Genomic DNA, 8116 nt, shown 5'->3' with positions numbered 1-8116 from the left:
TCCCCAATGTTGAAAAAAATTTCAGCAGTTTTATCACGCAGTTTAATGATTTTAGCGATTTGAGGCAGTTTCTCGCGCTTTGCATTAAAAGTGGAAACATTGCTAACACCAATTATTTTATTAGTAATAGTAGGAGGTGCAGCAACTTGTGTAGCATTAGCATTACTAGTGGTGGTTATAGTCCAAACTTTAGCTATATTCTCTTCTTTTTCATTTTCTTCTCTTTCCCACCTAGCACGCAATTCGGCCATCAATCTTATATTCTCATTAATTCTAACTTGGATGGAATTTGCTGTAGTAGTAATTTTATTATGATGATTTTCATTAGGCATAACTTTCGATTTCAAAAGATCAACATCAGCAGCAAGACTATCGACTTTAGAAGCAAGTATATCAATTTTCCCAAGCTTTTCTTCAACAGATTTGTTAAAAGCAGTTTGTGTACTAATAAATTATTTAAGCATGGCTTCAAGTCCAGGGGGTGTGTTCCTATTATCTCTACTATATTAAATGGCTAGAGGTGGTGTCCCATGGTACGTCCAACCTCCCACCTCGAATCAAAAATAAAACCCCACGCCTCTTCTCCCGCACGCCACGTTTATACGTAAAAAACGGAATAAACCAGGAACAAAACCGGCTGATGGAAACGACCAAGCAGGTCACCACCCACGCACGGTCTTTGACCTCTCGTCCCGCACAGCCAAAACAAAAAAAAAAATCCCCTGATTGATTCCTTGCCTTGCCGTCGATGCGCCGCCTCTCTCCGGCCGCCCCTCTCTGGCCGCCTCTCTCCGCCCCCCCTCTCTGCTGTCTCTACCGTCAGGCGCGCCGCGTCGCCGATGCCTCCTTCTCCGCCCCCCCTCTCCGGCCGCCCCTCTCCAACCGCCGGTCTGCCCCGTGCGGGTCAATCCATGCAACCGCCGGTCATCTCCTTGCGCGGCAACTGCCGATCGTGGAGATTACCACCTCCAGCACAAAATGCTCAAAGCCCCCTCCCCGCCCTTGTTCTCCCCTCGTCTCCCAGTCACCTCTCTCAAATCCGGCGACTGGACCAGCTGCTGCCGCCACTGGGAAACCTCCGACCACAGAATAGGTCGGACGCCGCCGGCAGTGGCCACGCTGCTACGTCGTCCATCTTGCTCGTCGCCCACCAGAAGACAGGAGGGCGTGCACAGGACGTCTTCCTCCTCCTTACGCCGCATCTTTGGACGAAGAAGCGTTGGTCTGCTACACCCCCTCGACATCCTCTGTGCGCATGCCCCCATGCACTCATGCTGCTTGTTCTTTTGGTTTGATTGAGATTCATGACGTGCAGGTGGAGGGCGGTGGCTCCAGGGGCAGTGACCATCGCGACGAGGCAACTGCAGGGTACACGAAGGAGTTCTACTTCCACAACCTGCTGCTCGAATCCTATTCCTTCTACTGGTTCAGGAGGTAATGAACATTTGTGTATTCATTAGGCCTCAAGATTGTGCTGTTCGTGGTTAAACATATCAGATCATCTCCTAGAGTACCTTTTGAATTGCAGACAAACATGTCTGACATAGAAGCATACATGCTCAATAGGAGCTACACACACTGGTATATGCCAACAATCGACGGGGTTGGTAGATGTGCTCATGTGCAGAACTAGGCGACATCACCCCCCTCCCTGTATTATTTACCGCAGATTGTGGTGTTTCGATTATGCCCATCTACTCGATATGGCTGTTTAATCTTGTTGTCAGATTCTCATTACTGATTTTTTATCTAGAAATTCATCCTATTATAATCATAGATGAGCTTGTTGTTTGCTGTGATTTCCCTGTGCAATTCGGATTATAAAAACAGATTCGAGTCCTTGCATTGATGGCGTGTTCTATACTGTCGTGGCCTCCCTCAGATCTGGTCATTTGTTTCTACCATAGTATGTAGTAAAACATTTGCAATTTGAAGGGGAAAGCTTGAACAAAACAATATTTCCTGCTCTCTGTTTGTGTAATGATAGATTGTGCTCGACGATTGCTGATTATTTTCCCGGACCAGCATTAGATGAAATATTGACACAGTAAGCCTTTTCAGGGGATCTAACACAATTATAATATTTTGTGCATGAGAGGAACTCCCTAATCGAGTGGAAGGAATAGGAAGATCCTACGTGAATGGCACTAACTTGCAGAGTTCCCTCCTTAATTGTTAATATATCTTACTGATCTTTTTCCTTAGCAAACCCCACACATCCACATGCGAGGTTCTGTAATTTGGTAGCCAATATTAGCTTGACAATTATTTGGTTCTGGAAACCTGAAGGCCAACCTGAAGGAAGATGTGTTTTTTGTGTTGTTATTATTCTTTTCTCCTTTTCACAATCATACAAGTGAACATGCCATTTTTTTGCAGATACCTGACCAAGGTTTTCGTTATTGGCCACATTATCTGGATGAAGTTAAGTTAGCAACAAAGTTAGTAGGGACCCTATCTCTCTACCGCTGATAGCCTGCCAAGCATTCAACAAGGTGAGAATTCTTCATTGATCGTTGGTGCTAATATGTACAAATCATGCAGTATCTTGCAAACATGAAAGCAGAATCTGTAGCAAAGACCTGTGTCATGGCCTATGTTTATCGTGATCACTGAATGGCCTCACTTTAAAAAGACTGTAGCATGATAAAAGCAAACCCTGCTAATGATATTCCTTACTGCTTCATTATTTATTTTCAGTTGCTTTACCACAGCAGTAACAATTGACAAATTGAAAAAAAGGAAGTTTGTATATGCTGCTTTAGAAATTGTATTGGAGAGGGTGCATACATTTCAATAAATTTGTAACTAATTTGTGAGCAACCTGTCTAGAGATAGGGTGTTTCTTCCACAAATACCTCTCTGCCCCTCTGATGACGAAATGTTCCCATTCAGATTCAAGAGGAAGCAATTCCCAATCAGGCTCAGCTTTGCCATGACAATCAACAAGGCACAAGGACAGACCATCCCAGTTGTCGGCGTGTACCTACCGGAGGCGGTATTCTCCCATGGTCAGCTCTATGTTGCGTTGTCCAGAGCCACCGCAAAAAGCAACATTAAGATTCTCGCTGTCAAGGACCAGGAAAAGAACCAGAACAAGAATTCAAAGAAGAGGAAAAGATCCGAGTCCTTAGTTACGACCACAAAGAACATAGTGTACAAAGAAGTCCTTATTGTTTGATGTCATTGGGAAAAATCTTAGCAGCTTCCCTGTTGATCCTTATATACCACTTCTGTAAAGGTAAGAATTGTACCACTGACTCCTTGGTATCAGATGATTGCAATATGAGGGTTATATATATATGGTACCTGATCCGAGCTTCGTATAAGTTGATTTTCTATCATAAGTTACTATCATTTCTTTTAGAGAAGTTACTATCATTCTTGAGTGTGTCCGTGATATTCCCATATTCATATATCTGCAGATATGCTCACTTGGATTCTTATATTATTTTATTTTATTTAACTTGTTTTTAACCATGCCATTTTGCACAGAATACTCATCCTTGGACCTCATACCTTTGCCTGGACATCTCAAATTAAAATTAGATAGTAATATAACATGTGATATGTGCTGTAAGAATTAAGGTGCTTCTAAAATACATCTAGCACCTGATCTCTAGAAGTTGAAGACTAGCTAACAACCTGACACAAGAATGAATCTCTAGACAATAGTTGAAAGCCAATTGCAAGTTTGAATATGTAAACAAAATAGTTTTAATATATTGTGTTTTTTTGCAGATTAATTTATTTCTTATGCCCTGCAGAATTTTTGTTTGTATAATCTTGTCACAATTATTTAGTCAAGTTTATGAGCTGAAAAGATTACCAAAGAATGGGTCGTTGCTGCAGAGTACTGAATATAATTACAATTGTAGTTTTGCGGCAGTAGATGGAATAGATAAACATACATGGGGTTACAATTGATTGACTATGTTACTCTGGTGCTTGATAACTGATTGCATACTAAACATCAACATGATTCACTGTCTCAGGTTGGAGCAAGAAACCCACAACTGTTCTGCAAGACATTTGAAGAAGCTCACAACAAGCTTGTACTGGCCTCTCATTTTCAAAAAATATTGCAGTCTCTATTTTTTTGGGAGATCTTACAAGATTGTGTCTACTTGTGGAGATATACAAAGAATTGAATCTGGAGGTGGTTCAAAGATTCCTGAATGTCTACAAGTACTGATGATGAAGTGTAATGGATGCTACTGAAACCTTCAAATGCCAATGGACTCGGTTTTAGCATCGCTGCTGATGATGTTAAGATTTACGATTTGCTTTTCTGGTTCTCATCTTGTGAGAAGGTGATACAGAAATTCGTTGTTGATTAGCTAGATTAAAATGTTTCCTCTGTTTCAAAATGTATGCGAAGTTTACCACATGTTTCAAAAGCAACTGTATTAATTTGTCAGTGGCATGCGACCACATGCTTCAAAAGTAATTTTTAGGTAAGATATATTGAATAACTGATGCATCCAAGTGATGCCACTGGCAAATTGATGCATCCATGTGATACGACTGATGCCACTGAAAGCATGATTCACCTGGTGTCAATACTGATCAATTTCAGTTTGTGGACATAGCTCACCACTAGCTCTTCAGTCAACCAACCCAACCCCGTGAACCACAGCAACTCCGTCGCACTACACCACAACAGCAACACCTGATGCCATGGCACTGCGGCATTGCCTCCTTGGGGCAATGATTCTATGAACTACTGGCACTGTAAATAACTTGCAGTTCTAGACTCTAATTCGTAACTATGCATATTTCAGATGCTCCTAAGGATATGGAGAATGGAGCTTCGGCCGACTATGCCACCAAAGCTGAAGCGGGAACTGCAGAATACCTAATTGAACTCGAGGAGGCACCGGCGGCCCCTAAATAGGCGTCGGCACGCTGTCGTATGGGAGACGCCGGCAGAGCAACCTCTATTTGGGGATGCTGCTCCCACACCGGCGCCTCCAAAACGGCGCCCCCGATAGATTTTAAAAGTTAAAATCAAATTTTAAAAACGATATTCATACGAAATTTGAATGAAATTTGTACAAATTTAACATGAATTTAAACTAAAAACTAAAAAAACATCTAGCGGCGCCGGGAGTCGAAGGCGCTGAAGTCCAGGTCGTCAGAGGCGTCGCTGGATGCCCCAAAGGACCAGCTGTCGTCCTCGTCGGCCTTCTCCTCCTTTGGCGCCGGCAGTTCCAATGGTTCGGCGAGGTCGACGAAGGTTGCACCATGAATATCGTTTGCAGACCATTATATTGAGTTATTGTAAAAAAACCCGTGGCAACGCACGGGCATTCAACTAGTTGTTGTAAGAATTCCCATAAGAATTACCATAGCCGTTGCCATTATTATAAGGATATGGCCTATAGTTGTTACTAGAATTGTTCCGGTAAGCATTGTTGTTGAAATTATTATTTTTAATGAAGTTTACATCAATATGTTCTTATTGAGCAACCAATGAAGCTAACGGAACATTATTAGGATCAAAATTAGTCCTATCATTCACAAGCATAGACATAATAGCATCAATCTTATCACTCAAGGAAGAGGTTTCTTCGACATAATTTACCTTCTTACCTTGTGGAGCTCTTTCCGTGTGCCATTCAGAGTAATTGATCATCATATTATCAAGAAGCTTTGTTGCTTCACCAAGAGTGATGGACATAAAGGTACCTCCAGCAGCTGAATCCAATAGGTTCCGCGAAGAAAAATTCAGTCCTTGCAGCGTGTCTTGATCTCCCCGGCAACGGCGCCAGAAAAAGAGCTGCTGGCGTGTAGTTGACGTGGGAGTTAGAAATCTTTGTGGTGTAACTTTTCTTCAGATCCCCGGCAACGGCACCAGAAAAAGAGCTTGATACGCGTACAGCACGCGTCCGTTGGGAACCCCAAGAGGAAGGTGTGATGCGTACAGCGGCAAGTTTTCCCTCAGTAGAAACCAAGGTTTATCGAACCAGTAGGAGTCAAGAAGCACGTTGAAGGTTGATGGCGGCAAGATGTAGTGCGGCGCAACACCAGGGATTCCGGCGCCAACGTGGAACCTGCACAACACAAACCAAGTACTTTGCCCCAACGAAACAGCGAGGTTTTCAATCTCACCGGCTTGCTGTAACAAAGGATTAGATGTATAGTGTGGATGATGATTGTTTGCAAAAAACAGTAGAACAAGTATTGCAGTAGATTGTATTTCAGTATAGAGAATTGGACCGGGGTCCACAGTTCACTAGAGGTGTCTCTCCCATAAGATAAACAGCATGTTGGGTGAACAAATTACAGTTGGGCAATTGACAAATAAAGAGGGCATGACCATGCACATACATATTATGATGAGTATAGTGAGATTTAATTGGGCATTACGACAAAGTACATAGACCGCTATCCAGCATGCATCTATGCCTAAAAAGTCCACCTTCAGGTTATCATCCGAACCCCCTCCAGTATTAAGTTGCTAACAACAGACAATTGCATTAAGTATTGCGCGTAATGTAATCAGTAACTACATCCTCGAACATAGCACCAATGTTTTATCCCTAGTGGCAACAGAACATCCATAATCTTAGAGATTTCTATCACTTCCCCAGATTCACGGAGACATGAACCCACTATCGAGCATAAATACCCCCTCTTGGAGTTAATAGCAAAAACTTGGCTAGAGCCTCTACTAATAACGGAGAGCATGCAAGATCATAAACAACACATAGATATAAATTGATAATCAACATAACATGGTATTCTCTATTCATCGGATCCCAACAAACACAACATATAGAATTACAGATAGATGATCTTGATCATGTTCGGCAGCTCACAAGACCCGACAATTAAGCACAATGAGGAGAAGACAACCATCTAGCTACTGCTATGGACCCATAGTCCAGGGGTAGACTACTCACACATCACTCCGGAGGCGACCATGGCGGCGTAGAGTCCTCCGGGAGATGATTCCCCTCTCCGGCAGGGTGCCGGAGGCGATCTCCTGAATCCCCGAGATGGGATTGGCGGCGGCGGCGTCTCTGGAAGGTTTTTCGTATCGTGGCTCTCGGTACTGGGGGTTTCGCAACGAAGGCTATTTGTAGGCGGAAGGGTAGGTCAGGGGGCGACGCGAGGGGCCCAGGAGACAGGGCGGCGCGGCCAAGGGTGGGGCCGTGCCGCCTGCCCTCCTGGCCACCTCGTGGCCCCACTTCGTTGACTCTTCGGTCTTCTGGAAGCTTCGTGGCAAAATAGGACCCTGGGCGTTGATTTCGTCCAATTCCGAGAATATTTCCTTACTAGGATTTCTGAAACCAAAAACAGCAGAAAACAAGAATCGGCACTTCGGCATCTTGTTAATAGGTTAGTTCCAGAAAATGCACGAATATGACATAAAGTGTGCATAAAACATGTAGATATCATCAATAATGTGGCATGGAACATAAGAAATTATCGATACGTCAGAGACGTATCAGGGCTAAATCGCCCGTGTACTTGTACATTATTGTAGATTTTGTAGGATTAAGAGATAGAGTTTAGTCCGTACGAAGTTAGGTTTATTCCCAAGTTAGAAAGTCCACGGACTATAAATATGTACCTAGGGTTATTGAGAAAAGAGGACAATCACGTTCACAACAAACCAATCTAGGCGCATCGCCACCCCTTGTTTCGAGGGTTTCTTCCGGGTAAGCGCCATACTGCCCAGATCGCATCTAGCGATCTGAGCAGCATCTTGTTTATTCGTTGTTCGTGTTGCTCGTACTGAAGCCTTGTTGATGGCGAGTAACACCATTATCATGGATGTTTTAGGGCTAGCATCAGTACTTCTCTAGTATATTTGCTTAGTTATGCTGCCCCTGGATATCTAGCTGCTCTTGCACCTATCTTAGGTGTAAGGGCAGCATCTTGCTTAGTCTTTATTTAGTAGATTCGATCTGTTACGGTTGTTCCTTGTTCTTCAAGGATTAGTTTGATATCCATATGGTTAGGCCTTGCAAACGGGTTGAATGATCCAGTAGTGCGTAAGGTACGGTTTGCTGATCCTAGAAGAGATGTTCCGGGAATCAACTCCATGTTGGTTTTTAGGCCTTTGCTAGGGCTGGTTTTCCGTTATCTTTCGTATCTGCCAGGC

General features: G+C 43.4%; 1 long non-coding RNA gene across 1 annotated transcript; it reads left to right on the top strand.

Moving 5' to 3' along the window:
- The first annotated feature begins 676 nt into the window (after positions 1 to 676).
- Positions 677 to 4396, top strand: LOC127338201 (uncharacterized). Its single transcript, XR_007874237.2, has 5 exons — positions 677 to 1222; positions 1316 to 1434; positions 2380 to 2495; positions 2896 to 3241; positions 3996 to 4396. It is a non-coding gene; the product is annotated as an uncharacterized lncRNA (long non-coding RNA).
- Positions 4397 to 8116: the final 3720 nt, after the last annotated feature.

The sequence above is a fragment of the Lolium perenne genome, chromosome 3 (genome assembly GCF_019359855.2).
Source record: "Lolium perenne isolate Kyuss_39 chromosome 3, Kyuss_2.0, whole genome shotgun sequence".
In the NCBI taxonomy this organism is placed as follows: Eukaryota; Viridiplantae; Streptophyta; class Magnoliopsida; order Poales; family Poaceae; genus Lolium; species Lolium perenne.
Note: the sequence above shows the minus strand (reverse complement) of the source record. Positions and strands in the feature narration are given on the sequence as shown.